The following is a 27,679-nucleotide window of genomic DNA, read 5'->3' as shown; positions in this document are numbered from 1 at the left end:
ACGAGTCGCCAGGTATCTTTATGATACCGCCACATGGTTCAAGTTCAGGTTATGATTAATAATACAGCACACCGCTTAGTAAGGATTAAAACAACGGTCATTTATTATATACAACAAACAATATTAATACCCTAATACTACTTTCTATATAATAAACCTATCACTACTGGCCAATACTTAACTTAGGAAGAGCCCACCAGGTCAGGGAAATGAATGGCTTGTCCAATCAGATCTGGCCCGCGGGATTCAAAAGGCTGCTACAGGTCGGTGGCTAGGTGTCTCTACCGGATAGCGATCGCTGGATTCAAACCACAGCCGGTTGCTGTTCTTGCGAAGGTCTCGAGCAGGCGAAGAGGAAAGAGAGAGAGATCTGAACTTGGCCCCTCACTTTTATAGGGCCCAGGGGCTTCCTGCCTCCCGGGGCGGCCCTTGACCCTGAGTCCCAAGTGATTGGATTTGTTCCCAATCCCTGGGGTCGTGTGTCCAATGGTGAGGCGATTCCTCGATCGGGGGGGTGGTCGTTCACCTGTCTTTGTTTCGGCCACTGCAGGCACCGACAGGTCTGGCCCGGTATTCAATTGCTAATATGTTGCAATTGTTCCCGGGGATAGCCGATTTAACTGCAGATGTCTGAATAGATGGGCTGCAAACAGTCCTGAATGTAACTGCAAATACCTGAGTTGATGGGCTGTTGATAGCCCTGAGTATCGATCTGGGCTAACATCCCCAGAGCCGAATATGCAATACTGTCTGCAGCTGCCTGCTTGTGTCTTGTTAGCTGCTTTTCCCAGCAGTCTTTCGGGTTAGCCATTTCAAACTGGGTTTTGGCCAGATTAATCGGAACGCAGCCATTTTACGTGGCTACAATATTCTTAACTCTCAGATGCACTGATGAAAAGATCAAAGTGAGTGTCTGTCTTTCTTATCTCCCCTGTTATGGTGCTGATATTTCATGTTGTGGCCGGGCTTTCAAATGTGGATTTCTTCAAAACAAATTTCATGGGCCAAGATGTAAATATTTCCAAGAGAAAGTGATCAATTTATTTATCTCGTCTACACATTCCAGACTTTCACTAGAACGTAGGAGGATACCAGATTGATATATTCCATTCACCCACACCCAAGGTAAAGTATTCCAATCATTTATTGTCCAGGACAATATTCCCAGTATCTCTCAAACAGAAATTATACATTCCCATCTGATCCCAGGTATTAACATATTCTGTTCGTTTGTTCATGTCAGGTTGGGATTGTTCACCTTGGAGCAAAGGAGGTCGAGGGGAGATTTGAGAGAGGTGGACAAGACTATGACAGGTTTAGGTAAGATGGATAAAGAAAAGTTGTTCCCATTAGCTGGTGGGACAAGGTTGAAGGGGACAACATATTTCAGGTTTGGGGTAAGTGATGTGGGGGGGGAGACATGCGAGGGAGAATATTTTAATGCAGCGAATGGTAATGATCTGGAACTCGCTGCCTGTGAGGGGGGTGGAAATGAAGACAATGAAGGATTTCAAACAGAAATTGGATTGATATTTAAGGGAACTAAATTGCAGGGCTACAGGGTTAGAACAGGGCACTGGGACTGACTGGTTTGCTCCAGAGCCAACAGGGAATCGATGGGCTGTATGGTCTCCTTCTGTGCCCTCATGGCTCTAACCTAACAATTTCAGCTGCTCCAGTCTCTCCAACTCACTGAAGTCCCTCATCCCTGGTCCATTCTCATAAATCTCCCCTGCAACCTCTCTGAGAATGTAAAATCTTCCTATGGTGTGGGGCCCATATCTAAGGCTCCATTCGAGAGGGATAGAATTAAAAAGCAGGGAGGTTATGCCAGCTTGTTTAGACCCAGGGTTAGACTACACTGGGAGCACTGTCAACATTTGTCATCTCCATTTAGAAAAAGGAAATAGAGGCACTGGAGAAGGTGCAACAAAGATTCACAAGAATAATACCAGAACTGAGAGCATTTACCCTCAGGAAAGGCTGGGGCTGCTTTTCTCTAGAAAAGAGAAGACTGAAGGGTGACCTGATGGAAGTCTTTAAGATGATGAAGGGGTTCAATAATCCAATAGGGATTTGATGAGAAACCTCTTTACCCAGCGAGTGGTGAGAATGTGGAACTCACTCCCACAGTGAGTGGTCGAGGTGAACAGCATGAATACATTGAAGGGGAAGCTAGATACATACATGAGGGAGAAAGGAATAGGAGATGCTGATGGGGGAGATGAAAAGGGGTGGGTGGAGGCTCATGTGGAGCATAAATACAGACAGAGACCAATTGAGCCGACTGGCCTGGCCCTGTGCTGTAGACTCAATGTAACAGAGACAAATGTATTTATTTTAGATCTACCTGTAGTGGGGGAAAAACACTATTTACTATTCAGGATAAAATAAATGTCCTTCATCAGTTTCTGTGGATCATTTCAGTGGAAACGTGCTCTCCCCCAGGCTCAAAGAGCATCAGCCCACTGGAAACAAAGTCGTGAGACCGGCCAGTCCAGCAGAAAGAAACCCTCCGACCTTCCCACTTCACCAAGTGTCAGAATGAACAAGGTTCGATTTAGATTTGTCACGTGCACCGAGGTACAGTGAAAAGTATTGTTCTGTGTACAGTCCAGGCAGATAATTCTATACATGAAAAAAACAAAGGACATACGGAGGTTTTGGAGAATGGGCAGGACAGTGGAGTTGAGGCCAGGATCAGCCATGATCACATTGAGGGTGTTAGGATCGGGAGGCTAAATTGCCCACTCCTGCTCCTATGTCATGTGTTCCAGGGAGGAGATGATCTGGCTCATTTTGCAATCCAGCAACATTGTAGGCAGCAGATGAGGAACATAACAGTCATGATAGAATGGCAGAGCAAACTTGATGGGCCGAACGGCCTAATTCTGCTCCTATATCTTATGTACTTCTGAAATACAAAATATAAATACATAGACATCGGGTGAAGCATACGGAGTGTAGTGCTACTCAGCAGAGAACATGTGTGGAGAGACCAGTTCAGTCCATAAGAGGGTCATTCAGGAGTCTGGTAACAGCGGGGAAGAACCTGTTTTTGAATATGTTCGTTCGTGTTCTCAGACTTTTGTATCACTTGCCTGATGGAAAAGAAAATAACCTGGGTGGGAGAGGTCTTTGATTACGCTGCCTGCTTTCCCAAGGCAGTGGGAGTTGTAGACAGAGTCAATGGATGGGAGGCGGGTTTGTGTGATGGACTGGGCTGTGTTCACAGCTCTCTGTAGTTTCTTACGGTCTTGGGCCGAGCAGTTGTCATACCAGGCTGTGCTGCAGCCAGATAGGATGCTTTCTCTGGTGTATCTGTAATAAAATGTAAGATTCAATGTGGACATGCTGAATTTCCTTAGTTTCCTGAGGAAGTATAGGCGCCGTTGTACTTTCTTGGTCGTAGTGTTGATGTTGGTGGACCGGGACAGATTGTTGGTGATGTGCACACCTCGGAATTTGAAGCTGTCAACCAGCTCCACCTCGGCACCATTGATGCAGACAGGGGTGTGTACGATATTTTGCTTCCTGAAGTAAATGACCAGCTCCTTAGTTTTGCTGACATTGAGGGAGAGATTGTTGTCATTACACCATGCCACTAGGTTCTCTATCTCCCTCCTGTACGCTGACCCATTGTTGTTTGAGATCCGACCCACTACGATCGTGTCATCAGCAAACTCATAGATGGAGCGGGAGCCAAAATTTGCCACAGTCGTGCTTGTACAGGGAGTATAGGAGCTAAGTACGCAACCTTGTGGGGCCCTGGTATTGAGGACTATCGTGGAGTTGTTGTTGTTTATCCTTACTGATTGTGGTCTATGGGTCAGGAAGTTGAGGATCCAGTTGCAGAGGAAGGAGCCAAGTCCTAGGTTTTGGAGTTTTGATGTGAGCTTGGCTGGGATTATGGTGTTGAACGCGGAGCTGTAGTTAATGAATAGGAGTCTGACATAGGAGTCCTTGTCGAGATGCTGCAGGGATGAGTGTAGGGCCAGGGAGAAGGCGTCTGCTGTGGACCGTTGAGGCGGTATGCAAATTACAGTGGATCAAGGCACTCTGGGAGTCTGGAGTTGGATGTGAGTCATGGCTAACCTCTCGAAGCACACCATAATGATCGATGTCAAGGCCACCGGATGGTAGTCGTTGAGGCACGTTGCCTGGTTCTCCTTTGGCACCGGTATGATTGTGGTCTTCTTGAAGCAGGTGGGAACCTCTGAATCGAGTGGGGAGAGATTGAGGATGTCCGGAAACACACCTGCCAGTGGGTCAGCGCAGGATCTGGGTGCGCGACCTGGGATCTCGTCAGGACCCATCGCTTTCCGAGGGTTCACTTTCAAGAAGGCCAATCTGACTTCAGAGGCTGTGATGGTGGGCATGGGTGTGTCCAAGGCTGCTGGGGCAGTTGACAACCGTTTGTTGGTTTCCTGCTCGAAACAAGCATCAAATGCATTACGTTTGTTGGGAAGGGGTGCGCTGTTGCTGAAGATTCTACTCGACTTTACTTTGTAGCCCATTATGTTTAGCTGGGCTGTTTAGCACTGGGCTAAATCGCTGGCTTTGAAAGCAGACCAAGGCAGGCCAGCAGCATGGTTCAATTCCTGTACCAGCCTCCCCGAACAGGCGCCGGAATGTGGCGACTAGGGGCTTTTCACAGTAACTTCATTGAAGCCTACTTGCGACAATAAGCAATTTTCATTTCATGTTGTTTAAACCTTACCACAACCTACAAGAGTCCCTGTTGTTAGTCTGCGACTCTAGCTTAGTCTGGTATTGTCACTTGGAATCCCTGATGGCTTTGCGGAGGTCATATATAGATTTATTGAATAGGTCAGGGTTGCCTGCCTTGAACACTTTCAGTCGGGAGTGAATCTCCCAATTAAACCATGGATTCTGGTTGGTTAACGTACAGACTACCTTCTTTTGCACACAATCTTCTACACTAACTGATGAAGTCTGTGACGGTGCTGGCATACTCGTCTAGGTTGGCAGCTGAGTTCTTGAATATGGACCAGTCCACTGACTCCAAGCAGTCGTGTAGGAGCTCTTCTGTTGCCTCAGACCAGCATTTGCACAACCTTCTCAACTGGATTCTCGCGCTTAAGTTTCTGCTTGTATGCTGGGAGAAGGAGCACCATCTTGTGGTCCGATTTTCCGAAGTGCGGTCAGGGTTGGATCATCAGGCGCCCTTGATGTTTGTGTAGCAGTGGTCAAGGATGTTGGGGCCCCTGTTGGGACAAGAGATGAGTTGGTGGAATTTTGGCAGTACACTCGAGGTTGGCCTGGTTGAAGTCCCGGCCACGATGAACAAGGCCTCCGGGTATTCGGTTACATTGTTATTTATAGCGGTTACAATTCATCAAGCAGCGTCTTCACATCCGCCTGGGGTGGGATGTAGACCACCGTGATGATGGCAGAAGTGAACTCCGTGGAACAGTCGGGTATTCCAGGTCCGGGAGCAGTAGTTCGCCAGGGTCGCCACATCCGAGCACCAGGAGTTGACGAGGAGACAAACCCCTCCACCCACTCCAGGTTCAGTCCTGGATGTGATTAACAGCAGGAATAACAGCAGAATCCAACCCGTCATCACTTGTGAACCCTTTGGTATCTCAGCATGTTGGATGACTGAGTGAATCCCTCCCCACAGTGAGAGCAGGTGAATGGCTTCTTTCCAGTGTGAACTCGCTGGTGTGTCAACAGGGCAGATGAATCACGGAATCTCCTCCCACAATCAGAGCAGGTGAATCAACTCTCCCCAGTGTGGACTCGCTGGTGTCTCCGCAATGTGGATGATGTTCGAAACGTCTTTGTGCAGTGAAAGCAGCTGAACCGTCTCTCCTCAGAAATGAATGCACCGGTGGGACATCAGTAACTGTGAGCTTTTGAAACTCATCGTGCAGTCAGAGCATTTAAAGGGCCTGCTCTTGGTGTGAGTGACATTGTGGCTACGCAAGCCGGATAATTGAGTGAATCCCTTATCACACACAGTGCAGATGAATGGCCTCTCCCCGGTGTGAAGTCGCTGGTGTGTCTGCAGGTTGGATAACTGAGTAAATCCCTTATCACACACAGAGCAGATGAATGGCCTCTCCCCGGTGTGAGCGCTCTGGTGTCTCTTCAGGTGGGATAACCGAGTGAATGCCTTATCACACACAGTGCAGGTGAATGGCCTCTCCCCGGTGTGAACTCGTTGGTGGTTCTCCAGATGGGACAGCTGAGTGAATCCCTTCCCACACACAGTGCAGGTGAATGGCCTCTCCCCAGTGTGAACTTGCTGGTGGTTCTTCAGATGGGATAACTGAGTGAATCCCTTCCCACACACAGTGCCGATGAATGGCCCCTCCCTGGTGTGAAGTCTCTGGTGGCTCTGCAGGTTGCATAACCGAGTGAATGCCTTATCACACACAGTGCAGGTGAATGGCCTCTCCCCCGTGTGAACTCGCTCGTGTCTCCGCAGGTTGCCAATGTCAGTGAATCCCTTTTCACACTGAGAGCAGGTGAAAGGTCTCTCTCCAGTGTGACTGCGTTGATGCCTTGCCAGCTCGTGTGCGGCTCTGAATCCCTTCCCACACACAGAGCAGGTGAACGGCCTCTCTCCAGTGTGACTGCGTTGATGCCATTCCAGCCCGGAGGGGCCTTTGAATCCCTTCTCACAGTCCTCACATTTCCATGGTTTCTCCATGGTCTGGGTGATCTTGCATCTCACCACATTGGACGATCAGTTGAAGCCACGTCCACACACAGAACACCTATAGTCTCTCCCTGCTGTGAATGGTGTAGTATTTTTTCAGGCTGTATCACTGGTTAAAGCTCTTTCCACAGTCAGTGCTCTGTAACAGTCTCACACGGGTGTGTGTGTGTGTGTGTGTGTGTGTGTCTGTGTGTCTCAGTGTTTTTCCAGACACACCGATGTTTAAAATCTCTTGAAGCAGACAGAATAGACAAACATTTCCCCTTCTAGATTCAAAGGTCGATGATATTCGGTTCCCAAGAATTGAGTGACTCAGTCAGTTCCTGACATGATATTTAGTTTGAGATATCGGCCTCAAACTCCTCTCGTTTTAACTTCCTGCAAAAAGATTTTTCAAAAATTATCACTGTCAGTACAGGATAGAAATTCAGAACAGACAATTCTAGTTTCTATCGAACATTCTTTCCTCTCTCACTTTCCGTGAAATGCTCTAAATCTCAATCCCACACACTCTCCCTCCATTCTCACTCTGCTGTATCTAATATTCACCCTCCCAATTCTCCTGAAGGCACTGATTCAGGCTGATTGACAGATCCATGCTCACTGCTTCCTGTCCTAGACACAGAGGCTGCCAGGCAGATATATGTCTATGTTACTGGACGAAAAATGTGTGTAATATACGGACTGGATTCACTTCCTTTCCCTCCCAATTCTCATGAAGGTGCTGATCAACAAATCTAAACTCATTACAACCTGTATAAAAGTAGAGACTCTCCATCTAAGTATATTTACTGATTAGATGGGATGATCCTGAGGAAGAATTTTATTTAGTCACGGAGTGGTCATGAGCAGGAACCCACTGCCCACAAGCGTTGTGGAAGTCGAGATGATCAATAATTCAAAATAAAATATGAAGAAAATCAGCTTTCAGAGGAACAATGATATCGAGGGGGAATGGGACTGACTGGATTGCTGTACAGAGAGTCAGCATTGACCCAAGTTTCCAAATGGATTCTGTCAGTGCTGCAATGACTGTATGGCTGGAAATATATAATGTAGGTACAGTACAATATTACAAAACTAGAAATAATAATACATGTATTTTATGACACAACCATCAATAATATATATAATACATACCATATAACACTAGATATATCTCTATCCGATATAACATTTTTAAAAATTCATTTACGGGGTGTGGACATCGATGATCAGGCCAGCATTTATTGCCAATTCCTAGTTGCCCTTCAGAAGGTCGTGATGAGTTGCCTTCTTGAACCGCTGTAGTCCTGGAGTTGTAGGTACATCCCCTGTGCTGTCAGGGAAGGAGTTCCAGGATGTCGCCCCAGCAACAATGAAGGAAGGGCAATATATTTCCAAGTCCGTCTGGTGAGTGAACCTCCAGGTCGTGGGGTTCCCAGGTATCTGTTGCTCCTGTCCTTCTAGATAGTAGTGGTTGTGTGTTTGGAAGGTGCTGTCTGAGGAACCTTGGTGAGTTACTGCAGTGCACATTATAGATGGTATACACGGCTGCCACAGTTTGCCAGTGGTGAATATTTGTGGAATGGGGAGCAGTCAAGCAAGCAGGCTGCTTTGTTCTGGATGGTGTAGAGCAGCATCTTGAGTGTTGTTGGAGCTGCACTCAACCAGGCAAGTGGTGATTATTCTATTACACACCTGACTTGTACCTTGTATATGGTGGACAGGCTTTGGGGGGTCAGGAGGTGCGTTACTCACTGTAGTCTTTGACCTGCCCTGGTGGCCACCGTATTAATATGACTGGTCCAGTTCAGTTTCTGATCAATGGTAACCCTCAGGATCTTGGTTGTGGGGATTCAGCGATGGTATGTCAAGGGGCGGTGGTTAGATTCTCCTTTGTAGGAGATAGTCACTGCCTGGCATTTGTGTAGCACAAATGTAACTTGCCACTTATCAGCCCACATCTGGATACTGTCCCGGTCTTGCTGCATTTGGAATGGACTGCTTCATTATCTGAGTTGTCGCGAATGATGCTGAACATTGTGCAGTCATTGGCAAACATCCCCACTTCTCACCTTATGATGGAAGGGAGGTCATTGATGAAGCAGCTAAAGATGGTTGGGTCTGGGAATGTGCCCTGAGGAACTCCTGGAACTGAGATGATTGACCTCCAACCACCACAACCATCTTCCTTTGTGCCAGGTATGACTCCAACCCATTGACTCCAGTTTAGCTAGGGCTACTTGATGTCATACTCGATCAAATGCTGCCTTGATGCCAAGGGCAGTCACTCTCACCTCATCTCTGGCATTCAGCTCTTTTGTCCATGTTTGAAAGCTGTAATGAGGTCAGGAGCTGAGTGACCCTGGCGGAACCCAAACTGAGCGTCTGCGAACAGGTTATTGCTCAGTAAAGTGCTATTTGATTGCACTGTTGATGACTTCTTCCATCAGTTTGCTGATGATGGAAATAAACTGATAGAGAAGGAATTGGCTGGGTTGAATTATGTCCTGTTTACTGTCCGCTTAAATGTCAGCCATCTCCTGGGGAAAGCAGCCCTTTAATTGAGAACATTAGGAAAGAGACGATCCTTTTAGCCAGACAAATAAATGTGTCAAGCTGAGGGAGCAAAGGATGTCAATGCCTTTAAGAGATTAGAGAGAGAGAGACCTGGGCCAAGCTTTGCAGAGTCTGCACCCTCCCTGGATTCACTTCCTTTCTCTACAGTTATTTGCAAGTCACCAATTGAAGGTCAGAATGAGAAAAGAAATGGCAAAAGGGGAGAAAAGAAAGTGTTTTACTCACAGATGTTGGAGACAGGAGTCTGTGTGCAGCTCAAGCTCATTCAGGGTTGGGGGAACAACAGCTTTGCTCGGCAGAAACCTCCATGTCCAGCTTCCGCAATGAGGGAGCTCTGATTGGCGGAGAAGCAGGGTCCTTCCGGTCCTCCAATCTTCCTATTGGACACAACTCAGCAGTGTCACCGGAGGTGAGCTCCCTCTGCACATGCGCACAGTCCCTTCTCCCTGAGGCATGCGTAGTCCCGGGTTGGGGAGAGAGGGAATCATCGATAGCCGGAACTGCCAGCCTGTTGCCTGGAAAACTTGTCTCGAGGATGCGGAGGGGAGAGGGGAAAAGTGCGCTCAAATGCAGTAACGTCTCCGCGGAGTGGATTTATTCCTATTGGCTGATCTAAAAAACGAGCATCTTTGTGATGTCACAATGTAGAGGGTGGACAATGAGTTTCAGACTAAAACTTCTTCTTCTGAGCAACATCTGGGAGCAAATCAATGTCTCCCCCTTTCATTAGTTCATAAGATATAGGAGCAGAATTAGGCCATTTGGCCCATCAAGTTTGCTCTGCCATTTGATCATCGCTGATCTCATCCTGGCCTTAACTCCACCGTCCTGAGAGTTCTCCATAACTCTTCAACCGATTAAAAATCTGTCTAACTCCACCCTAAATTTACTCACTGTCCCAGCTCCACCACACTCTGGGGTAGTGAATTCCACAGCCCTTGGGAGAAGCAGTTTCTCCTCAACTCTGTTTTGAATTTGGTATCTCTTATCCGAAGACTATTACCTCTCGTTCTCGAATGCCCCACAAGAGGCAGCAGCCGCTCCAAGTCTACTTTATCTTTCCATTTATTTTCTCATTCTGAGGGGACATTGGTGACTTGCAGCAACTGAAGAGAAAGGAAGTGAATCCAGTCTGTATGTTGCACACATTTTGAGTTCAGTAATATAGACATATTTCTGTCTTGCAGCCTGCATGGAGAATTTCAGGCCTCTGTCCAGGGTGGAAAGCAGTGAGAATGGATCTGCCAGTCAGACTGAATCAGCACCTTTAGAGAATTGGTAGGGTGAATATTACATACAGCAGAGTGAGAATGGAGAGAGAGTGTGTTGGATGGCGATTTACAGCTTTTGAGAAATGAGAGAGGAATGAATATTTCATAGGCACTAAAATTGTCTGTTCTTAATTTCCATTTGTTTTACAGGATATTAGATGATGATTTACCGAAAAACAGACTTCAGAATTTGGAAGAGTCACTTGGTTATGGGCAGCATGATGGCACGGTGGTTAGCACTGTTGCTTCCCAGCTCCAGGGTGCCAGGTTCGATTCCCGGCTTGGGTCACAGTGCGAAGTCTGCACGTTCTCCTCGTGTCTGCGTGGGGTTCCTCCGGGTGCTCCGATTTCCTCCCACAAGTCCCGAGAGGTGTGCTGTTAGGTAATTTGGACATTCTGAATTCTCCCTCAGTGTACCCGAACAGGTGCCAGAATGTGGCGACTCGGGCTTTTCACAGCAATGTCATTGCTGTGTTAATGTAAGCCTACTTATGACAATAAAGATTATTATTATTATTTATCAGGACCTGAATATCATCAGGAGCACCATCACTGCAAAATACACTTCTGGAGTTAAGGATTGCCTGTCAGGCAAAGGAATAGAATGGAAGTAAACACAGGAACAAAGAATCACATTGGACTAGTTCCAGGAGAATTGAGTGACAACTTCAATGATGTAACCATGGAGTGTGATTTTTGATTGTGTTAAAAGTAAAAGGGCAATGTTCTATTGAGAGTTTAAGGGATACGTTCCTTATAAAAATAGTGTTAAGGCATTGTTGTTTCTAGTTTGTATGTTGCAGTAAAATTCATAAACTTGAAGTTTTTGTCTTATGATTCTTTAGTTTGTTCACTGGGTTTAGAATTTATCTTTTGAAGTTACTGATCTTTTCAGAAATCTTACACAGTTGGTCTTGAGTCGCAAGTTTCAACTTCCCATTTAAGCCTCAGGCAACTTGCTGTCTCTCTGTTGTTCATGACAATGACAGCCCAGTAACAGAGCTGAGGGCTGGAGATGCTGTGACCCCTTGTCGGAGTGGAATCAGTAGAAAGAAGAACCATAGTTTCTGGTTGAGCTTTGTGTTAGCTGTCCAACCATGATGATGTGCCTTTCACCACTGAATGGCCTCTCCCCAGTGTGAACTCGCTGGTGTTTCTGCAGGTCAGATAATTGAGTGAATCCTTTGCCACACTGGGAGCAGGCGAATGGCCTTTTCCCAGTGTGAATGCGTTGATGAATTTCCAGCACAGACGGTGCTGTGAATCTCTTCCCACAGTCCTTACATTTCCACGGTTTCTCCATGTTTTGGGTCTCCTCGTGTCTGTCCAGTTCGGACAATCAGTTGAGGCTTTGTCCACACACAGAACAAGTGTATGGTCTCTTCCCACTGTGAATAGTACAATAGTTTTTCACACTGTGTAACTGATTAAAGCTCTTTCCACAGTCAGTGCTCTGGAACACTCTCACTCGGGTGTGTGTGACTTGGTGTTTTTCCAGTCACACTGATCTTTAAAATCTTTTGAAGTTGACAGACGAGGCAAACATTTCTCCTTCTAGATTCGAAGGCCAATGATATTCAGGTCCCAAGGAATTGAGTGACTGTCAGATCCAGAGAACATATATTAGATTTCTGTCTGTAATTCCTCCTCTTTGAATCTCCTGTTGAAACAATTTATAAAATACATCACTGTCAGTACAGGATAGAAATTCAGAACAGACAATTCTAGTTTCTCTGGAACATTCTTTACTCTTGCATTCCGCAACATCTGTAAATCTCCATCCCTCACACTCTCCCTCCATTCTCACTTTGCTGTATCTAATATTGACCCTCCCAATTCTCCTGAAGGTGCTGATTCAGGCTGATTGACAGATCCCTGCTCACTGCATCCTGTCCTGGACACAGAGACCATAACAAATCGGATCTCCATTCGGCCCATCAAACCTGCTCAACCATCCAAAGGGAACATTGGCCTATCTACCTCAGCATAATTTTCCCACACTATCCCCCATATCCCTCGATATCTTCACTCCCTTGAAATGTTATCAATCTCTGATTTGAAAATACTTGATGACTGAGGTACCACAGTCCTCTGGGGTAGAGAATTCCAAATGCTGACAGGGGGAGTGAGGGGAAGATATGTTTGGTGGTGGAGTCATGCTGGAGTTGGCAGAACTGGCGGAGGATGATTTCTTCAATGCAGAGACTGGCGGGGTGAAAAATGAGGACAGTGGGGATTTTATCCTGGTTCTGGGAGAGAGGAGCGAGGGGGAGGGCAGAGGTGTGGGAGATGGGTCGGACACGATTGACAGCCCCGGCGACCACAGTGGAATCTATGGTTAAGGAAGAATGAAGACATGTCAGCAGCACCATTTTGGAAAGTGACATAATCGGAACAGATGCGACGGAGGCGAAGGAACTGAGAGAATGGGATGGAGTCCTTACAGGATGTGGGGTGTGATGAGCTGTAGTCGACGTAGCTGTGGGAGTCGGTAGGTTTGTAATGGATATTTGTGGACAGTCTATCTCAGAAATTGAAATAGAAAGAATCATAGAATTTACAGTGCAGAAGGAGGCGATTCAGCCCATCGAGTCTGCACCGGCTCTTGGAAAGAGCACCCTACCCAAGGTCAACACCGTCACCCTATCCCCATAACCCAGTAACCCCACCCAACACAAAGGGCAATTTTGGACACTAAGGGCAATTTATCATGGCCAATCCACCTAACCTGCACATCCTTGGACTGTGGGAGGAAACCCACGCACACACGGGGAGGATGTGCAGACTCCGCACAGACAGTGACCCAAGCCGGAATCGAACCTGGGACCCTGGAGCTGTGATTGTGCTATCCACAATGCTACCGTGCTGCCCAAAGGTCAAGGGTGGAGAGGTAAGTGTTGGAGAAAGACATGTGGAGGTGATAGAGCAGTGGAAACTAGAAGCAAAATGAATATATTTTTCCAGGCTTTGCAGAACACCTCCGGTCCATCCGCAAGCAGTTCCCAGACCTTCCTGCCGTTTGCCATTTCAACTCACCGTCCTGCTCTCAGTCCACATGTCCATCCTTGGCCTGCTGCAATGTTCAGGTGAAGCCCAGCGCAAACTGGAGGAACAGCACCTCATCTTCCGATTAGGCATGTTACACCCTTCCGGACTTAACATTGAGTTCAACAACCTCAGACTCTCCACCACCTTTACCCCATTTTTATCTCTCAATTTATTTTTGTTTTCATTTCTTCCATTGATCGTTTTTTCCCTCCCCATTATTTTCCTCCCCTCCCCCCATTCGAATTATTTCAAGTTGCCCTTTACACACTGCTCACCTTTATTCTGCCATTCACACATTCTCACCTTTTTATGTACCACTATCAGCACCCTTCTTAGCCTTAATTACCACCATTTGCATTCCTTTTATCTTCTGTTCTCAACATCTTTATCTATCTCCACCTATTGCTGGCCCCTATCCAGCCACACTGCTCCATTCCACCCCTCCCCCAATACAGTACAAATCTGACCCCATTTCCAGTTCTCTCTAAATGTAACAAAGAGTCATCCAGACTCGAAACATTAGTTCCCTTTTCTCTCCACCGATGCTGTCAGACCTTTGAGATTGTCCAGTATTTTCTGTTTTTGTTTAAGATTCCAGCATCCACAGTAATTTGTTTTCATGATTATATCTAATCTGTACCATGTAAAACACTAGACATATCTCTGTCCAGCATTTATTTACTGTCCCTTTAAATTTTAGCCAACTCTAATAATAATAATAATCATCATCTTTATTGTCACAAGTAGGCTTACATTAACACTGCAATGAAATTATTGTGAAAAGTCCCTAGTCGCCACATTCTGGTGCCTGTTCGGATACACTGAGGGAGAATTCAGAATGTCCAAATTTTCAGACAGTACGTCTTTCGGGACTTGTGGGAGGAAACCAGAGCACCCGGAGGAAACCCAAGCAGACATAGGGAGAACTCTAGGGAAAGCAACCCTTTTAGTTGTGAACCTTAGGAAGCGGACCACCCTTTTAGCCAGACAAATAAATGTGTCAAGCTGAGGGAGCAAAGGATGCCAATGTCTTTGAGTGAGAGAAGGACCTGGGCCAACCTTTCCAGAGTCTGCAACCTGACTGGATTCACTTCCTTTCCGTTCAGTTGCTGCAAGTGACCAATTGAAGGTCAGAATGGGGGAAGAAAAGAAAGTGTTTTACGCCCAGATGTTGGAGACAGGAGCAGGTTTCAGTCTGTGTAATGGTCAATCTTCATTAACACAAAGTCTGCGTTCTGATTGGCTGGAAGACCAGAGTCCTTCCGGTCCTCCCACTTTCCCATTGGTTAATACCTCAGCCCAGAGTGTGGGCTTTCCTCCACGCGCAGCTGCCCCTCCCTTGGACATGCGCAGTACCTGATCACCCGCCTGTGCGGCGGATAGATCGGTTTCCTCAGCGCGGGGGATTGTGGGGGCTGCGGCCGCCATTACTCATCTGGAGTCCTGTCTCCAAACCCCTGGGACTGGGAGGAAAAGGGGGGAGAGGGGGGTAGTCACCTCACCATGACACAAAGTACATGTTGGTAGTCATGGGAATTGATTGGGCAGCACGGTAGCATTGTGGATAGCACAATTGCTTCACAGCTCCAGGGATCCAGGTTCGATTCCATCTTGGGTCACTGTCTGTGCGGAGTCTGCACATCCTCCCCGTGTGTGCGTGGGTTTCCTCCGGGTGCTCCGGTTTCCTCCCACAGTCCAAAGATGTGCAGGTTAGGTGGATTGGCCATGATAGATTGCCCTTAGTGTCCAAAATTGCCCTTAGTGTTGGGTAGGGTTACTGGGTTATGGGGATAGGGTGGAGGTGTTGACCTTGGGTAGGGTGCTCTTTCCAAGAGCCGGTGCAGACTCGATGGGCCGAATGGCCTCCTTCTGCACTGTAAATTCTATGATTGTGACGTTCCTCTTCGCAGATGGGTGACATATTGGGGAGGACAATAGATGAGAGTGAAACTGAACCCGAGAGTCAACACCTTCAGGGGAGGAGACTTGGGGAAAAGGAAGAGGACAGTAGGATAAATTAGTGTTGAAATCAATAGTGAGGAGGGCATGTGTGGGGGTCAGACATTTATAGTTTAAGAGGAAGAAGGATTTTCTGTACAATTAGAATTGACAGTTCCGAATCTATTCTGTAATCACAGCGAAGACTTTAATTTTTTTAAATATAGATTTAGAGTACCCAATTATTTTTTCCAATTAAGAGGCATTTTAGCATGGCCAATCCACCTAACCTACACATCTTTTGGGTTGTGTGGGGCGAGACTCACGCAGACACGGGGAGAAAGTGCAAACTCCACATGAACAGTGACCCAGAGCGAACCAGGGTCCTCAGGGCTATTAAGAAGCAGTGCTGACCACTGTGCCACCCTGATGATGTCAATCGTATCACACCCATTAAAGTCTCTACCAGGTCCGTCTTCAACCTTCCCTTCCGCAGGGAAAATATCCCCAACCTGTTCAATATCTCCTGAAACTTAAACACTCTCATTTCTGATATCATCCTTGTTAATCTTTCTTGCACATCCTGGCGGCCCTGTCTCTGTTTTAAAGGGTATATAATTAATATTCAGATTCAGTTTAATTTGGTTGAAGGTGCCTTATTTATTCAGTTCCAAATTGACCCTCAAAAATGTTTTATTGGATTTAACCATTGATGTAAATTGTTCCGTGGAGCAGAACAATGAGACTGTTCAGGATCTTTCTATTATCTGAGTTTAGACAAGATCATGATCGAGGAAATATAGAAAAAACATTTCCACCAACAAAAGGGTTGTTAACCAGAGGACACAGATTTAAGGTCATTGACATAAAAGCCAGAGGGGAAATGAGGATGATGAATCTTCCGGAATGCAAAGAACAAAGAGATGTACAGCACAGGAACAGCCCCTTCGGCCCTCCAAGCCTGCGCCGACCATGCTGCCGTCTGAACTAAAATCTTCTAAACTTCCAGGGTCTGTATCCCTCTATTCCCATCCTATTCATGTATTTGTCAAAATGCCCCTTAAACGTCACTATTGTCCCTGCTTTCACCACCTCCTCCGGCAGCAAGTTCCAGGCACCAACTACCCTCTGTGTAAAACATCTTGCCCCTTACATCTCCTCTAAGCCTTGCCCTTCGCACCTTAAACCTATGCCCCCTAGCAACTGACCCCTCTACCCTGGGAAAAAGTCTCTTTTTTTTTTTAAACAAACAATTTTATTGAGGTATTTTAGGCATATAGAAAAAGTGACATTGTACAGTACAAAAAAGAGAAGTCAAAACACAAATTAAACGGCTCTGTTCCCCCAAGTCACTTTGTGTTGCAGCATTCTGTAGTTTTTCGCCATTTAAATAATACTGTTCTTTTGTTCTCCCTTCCAAAATGAACTTCACATTTTCCCACATTATGCTCCATGTGGCAACTTTTTGTCCACTTGCTTAACCTATCAATATCTCTTTGCAAACTGTTTGTATCCCCCTCACAACTTGCCTTTCCATCTATTTTTGTGTTGTCTGCGAATTTGGGCACAGTACGTTTGCTTCCTTCCTCCAAGTCATTAATATAAATTGTACACAGTTGCGGTCCCAGCACTGATCCCTGTGGAATCCCACTGGTTACAGGTCACCAACCTGAAAAAGAACCCCTTACCCCCACTCGCTGTTTCCTGCTCATTAGCCAATTCTCTATCCACGCCAACCCCATGTGTTCTTATCTCATGACTTAATGTTTTGTGAGATACCTTGTCAAAGGCCTTCTGGAATTTTAAATACAACACATCTACTGGTCCCCCTCTATCCACTCTGGTTGAGACTTCCTCGAAACACTCTGATAAATTAGTCAGACACGGTTTCCCTTTCACAAATCCATGCTGACTCTGCTTGATTAGATTATGATTTTCTCAACGTGCTGCTATTACTTCCTAATAATTGATTCCAACATTTTTTTCAACAATAAATGTTAGGCTGATCGTCGTATAGTGTCTCGTTTTTGCCTCCCTCCCATTCTGAATCGGCGGGTTGTCACATTGGCAGTTTTCCAATCCTCTGGTACTTCTCCAGAATCCAAGGATTTTTGGAACATTACAATTAATGCATCCACTATCTCTGTAGACATTTCTTTTAGGATCCGAGGATGCAGCCATCCAGGGGACTTATCTTATCCCCATTAGTTTGTCCAATACAACTTCTCCAGTGATGGCATTTAATTGCTCCCTCCGTATTCTTTAGTATTAATGGGATATTCGATTTATCTTCCACCATAAAGGCTCATGCAAAATATCTGTTTAACTCCTCTGCCATTTCCTTGTTCCCCATAACTGACACAGTGGCATGGAGGCACAGTGGTTAGTACTGTTGCTTCACAGCTCCAGGGACCCGGGTTCAATTCTCGGTTTGGGTCACTGTCTGTGCGGAGTCTGCACGTTCTCCCCAAAACTGCGTGGGTTTCCTCCGGGTGCTCCGGTTTCCTCCCACAAGTCCCAAAAGACGTGCTTGTTAGGTGAATTGGACATTCTGAATTCTCCCTCGGTGTACCTGAACAGGTGCCGGAGTGTGGCGACTAGGGGCTTTTCACAGTAACTTCATTGCAGTGTTAATGTAAGCCTACTTGTGAAAATGATAAAGATTATTTTTATAATAAAAAATATTATTATTAGGCTCTCCCAAGATTTATTTTCAAAGGAGCCTCTGTGGAGTTGAGGTTTCAATTAGATCAGCCGTGAACTTATTGAATTGTGGAGCAGGCTCGAGGGGTCGAGTGGCCTGCTCCTGCTCCTAATTTGTATGTTATCACATCCTTTATAATAGATTGTAGCATTTTCCCTCCTACTGATGTCAGGCTAATGGGTCTGTGGTTCCCGTTTTCTCTCTCCCTCCTTAAATAGTGGGGTTACATTTACCACCTTCCAATCTGCAGGAACCATTCCAGAATCTATAGAACTTTGAAAGATGATCACCAATGTATCCACTATCTCTACAGCCACCTTTTTCATCACTCTGGGATGGAGAGGTCAGCTTTTGGGGATTTATTAACTTTCAATCCCATTAATTTCTCCAGAGCTACTTTTTCACGAATACTAATCTCTTTCAGTTCCTCGTGCTCACTGGTCCCTTGGTTCTCTCGTGTTTTGGGGATGATTTCTGTATCTTCCTCCGTGAAGACAGATTCACATTGTTTAGTTTCTCTGTCATTTCCTTATTCCCCATTATAAACTCTCCTGTCTCTGCCTGGAATGGACCCACATTGGTCTTTGCCAATCTTTTCCTTTTCACATTCCTATTGGAGCTTTTCCAGTCGTTTTTTATGTTTTCCCCAGTTTGCTCTCATATTCTATTTTCTCTTTATCAGTTTCTTGGTCCTTTGCTGAATTCTAAAACAAATTCCCAATCCTCAGGCTCACTACTATTTGGGCCACTTTATGAGTCTCCTCCATTGATCTAATGGAATCTTTAACTTTTCTTGGTAGCCACGATAGCTTCATTTTGCGGCTTAATTTTTGCTTCTTAAAGGAATCAATATTTTATGTAAATAAAATGCGAGTGGTTGCCTGTCTATTGTCTATCAACAAAGAACAACAAAGAACAAAGGACAGTACAGCACAGGAACAGGCCCTTCGGCCACCAAGCCTGCTCGGATCATGATGTCTGTCTAAACAAAAACCTTCTGTGCTTCCAGGGTCTGTATCCGTCTATTCCTATCCTATTCATGTATTCGTCAAGATGCCTCTTACACGTCACTATCGTACCTGCTTCCACGACCTCCTCCGGCAGCGTGTTCCAGGCACTCACCACCCTCTGTGTAAAAAACGTCCCTCGCACATCTCGGCTAAACTTTGCCCATATGTCACCTGGTAATTGACTTTTGCCCCTCGCACCTGAAACCGCTGTCATCTGGGAAAAAGCTTCTATCAACTCTGTCCATGCCACTCATAATTTTGTAAACTTTTATCAGGTCGTCCCTCAACCTCCGTCGCTCTAGTTAAAACAATCCGAGTTTATCCAACCTCTCCTGACAGCTAATCCCCTCCAGGCCAGGAAACATCCTGGTAAACCTCCTCTGTACTCTCTCCAAAGCCCCCACATCCTTTTGGTAATGTGGTGACCAGAATTGTAGGCAATATTCCACGTGTGGCCTAACTAATGTTCTGTACAGCTGCAGCATGACTTGCCAATTTTTATACTCAATGCCCAGACCAATGAAGACAAGCATGCCGCCTGCCTTCTTAGCTCCTTATCCACCTGCGTTGCCACTTTCAGTGATATGTTTATTGTAATTTCCCAATCTACCACAGACAACTTGCCCCTCATATCATGACAGTTGGCTTCTGCGAGAAACACCCAGATAAATTAGACAAATGAAGTATGTAACCACCGTAGCCCATCTTCATGGCAACATGGTTGCTTTGGGAACTAAATATCTTCCAACGTGCAAACACCTTTTCATTCTGTGCTCCTCGTCAAACTTGGAACCAGGTAATCGCAACGAGGCTCAAAAATGGTCAGCCCACCGGAGGCAGAGGTGTTAGACCGGCCAGTCCAGCAGAAAGAAACCCTCCAATCATCACCATTCACCAGATGTCAGAATGAACAGAATGCAGTCCTGGATGTAAGTGAGAGCAGAAACCATAACAACGGAGCCAACATCTGTAATTTGTGAACATGTTGGAATCACAACAGATGTGATGAATCAGAAAACCCCTCCCACATTGAGAGCAGATGAATGGTCTCTCCCCAGAATTAACTCGCTAGTGTCTCCGTAGTTGGGACGGATCATTGAATGTCTCCCCTGCTCAGAGCAGGTGAATGGTCCTTCCAGGTGTGAACTAACTAGTGTTGCCGCAGGGTGTATGGATATCTGAATCCCTTCTCTCACTAAGAACAGGTTAACGCCTTCTCCCCTGTGTGAACTCGCTGGTGGCTCTGCAGGTTGGATAACTGAGTGAATCCCTTCCCACACAGAGAGCAGATGAACGGCCTCTCCCCAGTGTGAACTCGCTGGTGTCTCTGCAGGTCGGATGAATGAGGCAATCCCTTCTCACACTGAGAGCAGGTGAACGGCCTCTCCCCAGTGTGAACTCGCTGGTGTCTCTGCAGGTCGGATGATTGAGTGAATCCCTTCTCACACTGAGAGCAGATGAACGGCCTCTCCCCAGTGTGAACTCGCTGGTGTGTCCGCAGGCCGGATAACTGAGTGAAACACTTCTCACATTGAGAGCAGGTGATCGGCCTCTCCCCAGTGTGAACTCGCTGGTGTCTCCGCAGGCTCGACGAAGTAGTGAATCCCTTCTCACACTGAGAGCAGGTGAACGGCCTCTCCCCAGTGTGAACTCGCTGGTGTCTCCGCAGGCTCGACGAAGTAGTGAATCCCTTCTCACACTGAGAGCAGGTGAACGGCCTCTCCCCAGTGTGAACTCGCTGGTGTGTCTGCAGGACGGATAACTGAGTGAAACACTTCTCACACTGAGAGCAGGTGAACGGCCTCTCCCCAGTGTGAACTCGCTGGTGTAATTGCAGGGTGGATAACTGAATGAATCCCTTCCCACACACAGAGCAGGTGAACGGCCTCTCCCCAGTGTGACTGCGCCGATGAGCTTCCAGTGCAGATGGAACCCAGAATCCCTTCCCACAGTCCCCACATTTCCATCGTTTCTCCAGGGTGGGGGTCTCCTCATGTCTCTCCAGGTTTGTCAATCAGTTGAAGCCTCGTCCACACACAGAACACGTGTAACGCCTCTCCCACTGTGAATGGTGTGATTTTTTTTTAAGGCTGTGTAACTGGTTAAAGCTCTTTCCACAGTCAGCGCTTTGGAACACCCTCACTCGGGTGTGTGTGTCTCGGGGCTTTTCCAGTCACACTGATGTTTTGAAGCGGACAGAAAAGACAAACATTTCTCCTTCTCGATTCAAAGTCCGGTGATATTCAGTTCCAAGGAATTGAGAGACTCAGTCAGATTGAGACGTGACGTTTGAGATTTCTGTCTGTAATTCCTCCTCTTCTAATATCCTGTAAAAACAATTTACAAAAGTGACTTTTCTTCTCCTCATTTTGGAGAAGGTATCCGGAGTGTAACCACAGTCTGGCCGTGGGGTTAATCCTCCGGGTCCTCAGTCTTATTGAGGAATGTCCCCATGGATCTATTGAGGTGGTGATTCTTTTGTATTTTTGTTATTATGGGAGGGTTTGTGTTGTTGACTTTATCCTACTCTAGTACAGACGGGGCTTTTATCTGTGAAAGGAGCAGTTTGGGGAGACTTTGGTGCCTCTGGTGTAAAGAGAGTTGGAGGAGGGGGTAATGGTGCATGCCCGATTGTGGTGTGAAAATCTGTTCCTGTCTCTCTGTCGCCTAACTAATGGCGGCAGTTAATCTGCAAATTTTCTCAGGGAATGTACGGGGCATCCATCACCCTATCAGAAGGAAAAAGATCCTCTCCTTTCTTAAGGAGAAAGTCGACATAGCTTTAGTACAGGAAACTCATCTGGATTATGAGGAACACTTTAAATTGAGGCGGGATTGGTTGGGGCAGTTTTTTTCACCTCTTTTCCATTGAGTCGCAGGGTTGTGGCAATGCTTATTATACACTATCCAAGCAGTCAGGGTAACTCTGCCGATTACAATGTGCATGTCAATTTCCTTTGTGCCGGTCCCCCCATCTCCCGTCCCTCCCCTCCGCCCCTTCACTTGTCATTTCTGGGTCCTTTCCTGGGCCCTTCACTGTACAATGGGAGTTATCTGTTATTTACAAGTGGACAGTGCCCTCCCTTCCCCCCCATTGATGGGCCTCCCCCCTTCCACCCCGCGCACTCCCTGTCCTGTTTTAAACCTTCCCTTGGGGGTTCCTCTTCTTGTGTTTTTGTTCTGGTCTCTCTGGTCTCTGTGTCAGTTGGTTTCTGTTTCTCCCTCCTTGTCCCAGTACCGCACCCCCCCCCTTCCCTGTGATCCCGTTGGCTCCCATACGCCCACCTCCCTCCCCAGTGTTCCATTGGCCGCTGGCTTCAAACAGGTCCTGGAACAGGTTGGTGAATGGCGACCAACCTCTGATCCACGGACAGTGAACTTGATCTTCTCCAGGTGGAGAAATCCCGATAGGTCTGCCAGCAAGTCTGAGCTGTGGGTGGTGCTGCTGATCGCCAGCCGAGCAGGATTCTCCAGCGGCCGATTAGAGAAGCAAAGGCAAGGGCGTCCACCCTCTTGCCCATGAATAGTTCTGGCTGGTCTGATACCCCGAAGAGTGCCATTTGTGGGCATGGCTCCACCCTCATAACCATGGACATTGTCTCTAAATAGGCTGTCCAGAATTCAACTGTAAATATGCTGTCCAGAATTCGACTGTAAATATGCTGTCCAGAATTCGACAAGTCTGGGGCATACCCAGAACAGGTGGGCATGGTTTGCCGGGCCCCGCTGGCACCATTCACATTTGTCCTCCATCTCCGGGAAGAACCTGCTCATTTGGGTTCTTGTCGGGTGTGCTCTGTGCACAACATTCAGCGGCATGAAGCTTAGCCTTGCGTAGAAGAAGGTGGAGTTGGTCCCGTTCAGTGCTTCGCTCCAGAGTCCCCACCCTATTTCCGTCCCTCGCTCTTCCTCCCATTTTTCCTGGATTTCGTCAAGTAAGGAGCGCATCCTTATTAAGAGTTGTCCGTACAGGTCCCCACAGTTTCCCTTCCCCAGACTGTCTGCGTCCAGTAACTCCTCTTGCATTGTGCTTCTCAGGGTTCCTGGGTATGCTGGTGTCTCCTTGCGGAGAAAGTTTTTGACCTGGAGCTCATCCCTGTTTGGTAGGTCCAGTCTCTCCGTCAGCTCCTCTAAGGTCACTAGTCTATTTCCCGTGTAAAAGTCCCTAATTATCAGTGTTCCACCGTCCTGTCTCTACCTCTTGAAGGTGGTGTTGAGAATGGCTGGTGCAAACCTATGGTTGCCGCAGATGGGGGCCAGAAAGGACACATTGGTCATACTGAAATGCTGCCACATCTGGTTCCAGGTTCTCAGGGTAGCTGCCACCACTGGACTGGTGCTGACGGGGATGGGAGTGTTGCCGTAGCAAGGGCCGGGAGGGTCATTCCTGTACACGAGGACTCGTCCATCATCAACCATCCCATGTCTGGGTCCTTTACCCATCTCCTCACTCTTTCGGCCGTGGCTGCCCAGTGACAGTATTGTAAGTTCGGGAGGGCCAGGCCTCCCATGTTTCTTCTCCATTGTAGTACTGTTTTAGGGATTTTTGAATTCTTGCCCCTCCGCACAAACGATGTTAGGTTAGGTGGGTTGACCATGATCAATGGACCGGATTATGGGACTAGGATGGGGAGTCTGCCTCTGTGAGTGCTTTTTCTGAGGGTCAGTGCAGACTTGAAGAAGCAAATGGCCTCCTTCTGCACTATAGAGATTCTATGTCATCTATGTTATTTTAATTCGACTCTGCTGTTCGTGTGTTTTGTAATATTTTGGGGTATGCGCCCTGCATTGTTATTCTTCTGTTTTTATATAATCTTACCCTCTTTCCCCGCTCACTATGTTAACCTGTTAACTGATCTGGCATTTCATCTAGAGGCTCTGGTCGCGCAAATATCCTGCTCTGAATTAATTCTGCAATGTGTTGCTTGTATTTATGCGGCAGTATCAGTTGTTCTACACTGTACCCATTTTCCATCAATATTTCTGTTATTCTGTTGCATTCATTATTTTAAAAATGGTAAAAAAACATAACAAAAGCAATATTAAAAATCTGTCCAACTCATCCTTGAATATATTCAGTGACCCACAGACTCCACTGATCCCTATGGAAGAGAATGCCATAGACTAATAGCCTTTTGAGGGAAGAGATGACTGGAAATATATAAATAGCGACAGTACAATATTATACAACCAGAAATAATAGTAAATGTACTTTATTACAGACCATAAATAATATATCTAATTTAAAACTACTAGACATATCTCTAGCCGATATTAATTTACTGTCCCATTAAATAGCAGCCATCTCCTGGAGAAACCAGCCCTTTAATTGTGATAAAAGAAAATTACTATGGGTGCTGGCATCTGAAACTAAAGAGAAAATGCTGGAAAATCTCAGCAGGTCTGGCAGCATCTGAGCATCTGTAGGGAGAGAAAAGAGCTGACGTTTCGAGTTCGATGATTCTTTGTCAAAGCTTTGTCAAAGAGTCATCGGACTTGAAACATCAGCTTTTTTCTCCCTACAAATGCTGCCAAACCTGCTGAGATTTTCCAGCATTTTATCTTCCTTTAATTGTGAACATCAGGAAAGAGACCATCCTTTTATTTATTAATTATTTTTTCAATGCATTTTATTCAAACTTGTATCAAAGTAGGTTACAGCAAATAAACACCCACGGGAAACATTCTTCCCAACAATCAACTATATGGTTTGTACAGATTTTTCTCCTTTTCCATTCCCCCCACCACCCCCCACACGACAAACAGCTCCTCAAACATGGTCACAAACATCCCCCACCTTTTCTCAAACTCCCCTGCTGCAACCTTAACTCATACTTTATCTTCTCTAACCGCAGTAAGCCGTGCAGGTCACCCAACCGCGCTGCTACCCCCGGTGGCGAGAGACCATCCTTTTAGCCAGACAAATAAATGTGTCGAGCTGAGGGAGCAAAGGATGTCAATGTCTTTCAGAGAGAGAGACCTGAGCCAAGCTTTCCAGAGTCTGCACTCTCCCTGGATTCACTTCCTTTCCCTTCAGTTGCTGCAAGTGACCAATTGAAGGTGAGAATGAGAAAAGAAATGGAAAGGGGGAGAAAAGAAAGTGTTTCACTCACAGATGTTGGAGAGTTTTTTTCCTTCACTTCCGCTGTGACATCACAATGGGGCACTGCCCGAATCAGCCAATAGGAATTACTCTTCCGCGCTGTCGTCACCGGGTTCCAGTGCGCAGGCCCGGCGCTCCCCGCCCCCACCCGTTGTTTCGCCCGCCCCTTGAACAAGGGGGAAAATTAACCGACAACAGAACCTCCTCGAGACAAGGTTTCCAGGCAACCGGCTGACGGCCAGAGCGAGAAGCCAATCGGTGATCTCCCCCTGCCCACGACTGCGCATGTCCAAGGGAGAGGGGAGGATGCGCATGTGTAAAGGGTAGCCCGCCTTCTGACCTTTTACCTGAGGTATTGACCAATGGCAAGAGTTGGAGGACCAGAAGGATGGTCCTCCAGCTAATCAGCGCGGGCTTTGTGTGACTGCTCGATTGAACTTCACAAGGATGCAAACCTCCTCCCGTCTCCAACATCTGTGAGTAAAACATTTTCTTGTCTCCCTCTTTCCATTTCGTTTCTCATTCTCACCTTCAATTGGTCACTTGCAGCAACTGAAGGGAAAGGAAGTGAATCCAGGGAGGGTGCAGACTCTGGAAAGCTTGGCCCAGGTCTCTCTCTCTTAAAGACATTGACATCCTTTGCTCGACACATTTATTTGTCGAGATCTTCTCAGAAGCCCAAATACGACATTCATGAACCCTGCCGCTGCCCAGCTTGTAATATAATTAGGAGCCAATTTAGCTCAGCTGGTTAGTGATGCAGAGCGAGGTCAGACTGGTCCTCCCTCATGATTGTCAGAAGGAGGGCAGCACGGTAGTGCAGTGGTTAGCACTGCTGCCTCACGGCACCGAGGTCCCAGGTTTCATCGCGGCTCTGGGTCACTGACCGTGTGGAGTTTGCACATTCTCCCCGTGTTTGTGTGGGTTTCACCCCCACAACCCAAAGATATGCAGGGGAGGTGGATTGGCCAAGCTAAATTGTCCCTAAATTAGAAAAAATGAATTGGGTACTCTAAATTTAAAAAATAAATTGATTGTTGGAAGGATGCCCTCCAGCTTTCTCACCAAAACTTTGGATAGCAGTTTCAAGTCAACATTCAAAAGATAGATTGGCTGATAAGAGATGCGCTCCCTCGATCCTTGTCCGCTTCAGAATCAAACAGACATAAGCCTCAGAAAGAGTCAATGGCAGCATACTTGAGTCAAAGTGATAATACAAACCCACAAATAGTTCCAACAGTAAACCTCAAATCCCCTATAAAACCCACACCCACAGCCATGTGGTCCCAGCGCTTTACCTGGCTGAAGCTCCTCCATGGTCTTTGACATCGCTTCCCTAGAAAGAGTAGCATTAAGAGCCTCATGCTGGCTTTCTGAGGCTTCCGGGAGATTCAAGGAAAATAAATAATGCTCCACACTGCCAATACATCACCAGACTGCTCAGACTTGTATAATCCTGCATAGAATTCCCGAAATTCCTGTTTATTTCCTCCGTCTTCGTGACCCTTTTCCCTTTGCCAAGCCGCACAGAGAAATTTGCTCCAAAGTCGGCCTTTGTATTTGCTCGGGTTACTCCCAAACTCGTACAACTTCTGCCTCGCAATCTTTCAACTTTTCTCAACCTGCTGAGTAAATAGGGAGTCTTGCTGCGTTAACCTCCTTCAGCAATAGCTTACTCGGGCCTCCTTATAATTCTCCTCGGCCTTCGCCAAACAAACCTCCAGACAGCGCTGGTTCTCCAACACCTGCACCTCTTATTTGCAGTGTAAGAAGTATTCATCCACCTGCCCCCCCGCCCCCCCCCCCCCCCCGATGAGTGAAAACATTGCCCAGTGTCTTATTAACCCATGTCCACAAAGTCCTCAGTTCGGCACCAGCCCTTCTCTCTTGGCGAAGTCCATCGCATCCTCGGGCTCCTCAAAGTAATGGTGCCGTCCCTCGTGTGTGATCCACAGGCGAGCCGGATACAGCAGCCCAAACTTCACCTGCTTCTTAAACAGAATCTCTTTGACTTGCCTGTAGCCTGCCCTTCTTCTGGCCACCTCCACGCTCAGGTCCTGGTAGATGCGCATGGCACTGTTATTCCAATGGCAGCTCCGCGTACGCTTAGCCCACTGTCGCACCCGCTCCTTGTCCAGGAACCTGTGAAACCGGGCCACCATCGCTCGGGGGAGGGGGGGGTGCCTCTCGCGGCTGCCTCGCCAGCACCCTGTGCGCCCTGTCCACCTCCACCGGGCGCGGGAAGTCATCATCTCCCAACAGCTTCTGGAACATGCCCGCCACATCGCGGCACCGTCTCCCTCAGCCCCCTCCGGGAGACCAACGATTCTCAAATTCTACTGATGCGACCTA

General features: G+C 46.9%; 1 protein-coding gene and 1 long non-coding RNA gene across 2 annotated transcripts in view; one reads left to right on the top strand and one right to left on the bottom strand.

The window, feature by feature from the left end:
- LOC140420057 (uncharacterized) overlaps window positions 1-27,679 on the top strand; it is a 263,088-nt gene that overhangs the window by 104,975 nt on the left and 130,434 nt on the right. The gene's annotated exons all lie outside the window — the stretch shown is intronic.
- Window positions 80-10,447, bottom strand: LOC140420075 (uncharacterized). Its single transcript, XR_011946173.1, has 2 exons — window positions 9,479-10,447; window positions 80-983 (listed from the first exon to the last, which is right to left on the bottom strand). It is a non-coding gene; the product is annotated as an uncharacterized lncRNA (long non-coding RNA).

This window comes from Scyliorhinus torazame, chromosome 5, assembly GCF_047496885.1.
Source record: "Scyliorhinus torazame isolate Kashiwa2021f chromosome 5, sScyTor2.1, whole genome shotgun sequence".
NCBI lineage: Eukaryota > Metazoa > Chordata > Chondrichthyes > Carcharhiniformes > Scyliorhinidae > Scyliorhinus > Scyliorhinus torazame.
The sequence above is the reverse complement of the archived record's forward strand: the minus strand, read 5'-3'. Positions and strand labels throughout refer to the sequence as shown.